We start from the raw sequence: 1,500 nt of genomic DNA, 5'->3' as shown, positions 1-1,500 counted from the left end.
CTGTGGCCTTTCTGCAGACTGTTCCTTGTGCTGACATAGCATGAAAAGCTGACTGTACCCTGAAAAAGCAGCAGTTAGATTTTGAGAAAGATGCCTGCTTAATTAGAATAGATGGTACTTGTGCACTGCTTCAGTTGGAGGCTGCTAAAAGTCCCAAGGCTGCTGCCAGAGCTTTCTAGGTGAAACCTGTCTAAATATAATGATTAGTTTAAATCTGCTCATGTCTAAAAGCCACCTTTGGTGTAACTCTTATTTACTTCAGTTATATTATATGTGAGGATCAACATAACCCATGGTGGTTAAGCATCCCGTTTCAGCATCTAATTATACGTTGTTGCTGCTGCTGTTATCCATTAAAACTAAGTTTTCATTGTCTTTTTTAATGAATGAGTAGAATGAAGCTTTTTATATAATGACAAAAACTGAGTGTACAGATAGCCAAAGTACTTAAAATTAAATTGCATTTGAGGGAATTAAATATAAATTAATCTATCTTTATTGCATGAATCCTAGACTTGCTAAGCTTCCTGCTCCTACTGTTTGCTGAAGCAATTTTAGTTTTCCATATGTAACCCTCCATGATGTAAAGATGAAAGCTGGCTTCATATGGAAAGCCTGTACTTCCTAAATTGATAAATTGAGGGTTAATGCATTTTTTTGCCCACATTGACTGTCATCATGGTAAGTGGCAAGGCTGCACATTTTTGCATGTACAAATTTTATAGAATCAGGCAGGAGATGCTGGTGTTAACTGGAAGCCATACTTCAGGTAAAATCCTGTAGGCTAACAGATCTGCAGTGGCAATTTTAATTATGCTGAATATGTTGTAAAAGCTTTAAATTCTTGTTAATAGATGTGTTTTCAACTGAGATTTGTTTTGTGAGCTTTAAAATCAGATGTTGCCATTTTCAAAGTATCTAGCCACTTGACAAATTGAGACAGCTTAATTTTTATTGCTGCATCGGAACCTATACAAAAACCTCAAATAAAAATGGTAACAGAATCCAGTTTTAGTTTTTAGAGGTTGCTGCATGTGGGACACTTGAAGTACATAGGTATTTGGGAAAATAGCACATACCCTATTTTTAAAAGCAATCCTTTCAGGAGCAAAAATCATCACTAAATAAGGGATATAGACTGTGAACAACATATTTCTCTTCTTTGCAATTATTAATGAAGGGGAGAATTCCTGGAGGGCTTGGGTTTTGCTCAGCTCTACTCTTGTTCTGCACTATTTCCTCTGTAACTGGAGAACACCAACCAGGAAGGGCCTGAGTTTAATGCATTTCATTGCTCTTCTCTAAAAATGATTCTCTCAAGTTCACTGAACAGGAAAGCAAAAAGAAAATCACTTTAAGCAAAACCATAATAAAGTGGATACTACTTTGTAGGTAGCAAATGTTTGAATAGTTTTTCTGTAGCAACTTAGTAGTGACTTTAATGTCAATACAATTGTAACAGGCGGCTATTAATAAAGCAAGTCCTGTAAGCTTTCCCTA

The 1,500-nt window shown here is 35.9% G+C and overlaps 1 protein-coding gene across 1 annotated transcript in view; it reads left to right on the top strand.

Moving 5' to 3' along the window:
- Window positions 1-1,500, top strand: part of LOC103620329 (uncharacterized protein F13E9.13, mitochondrial) — a 20,246-nt gene that overhangs the window by 8,055 nt on the left and 10,691 nt on the right.

The sequence above is a fragment of the Corvus brachyrhynchos genome, unplaced genomic scaffold (genome assembly GCF_000691975.1).
Source record: "Corvus brachyrhynchos isolate BGI_N302 unplaced genomic scaffold, ASM69197v1 scaffold26, whole genome shotgun sequence".
Taxonomy (NCBI): Eukaryota; Metazoa; Chordata; class Aves; order Passeriformes; family Corvidae; genus Corvus; species Corvus brachyrhynchos.
This window is presented reverse-complemented; position numbering and strand designations above follow the sequence as displayed.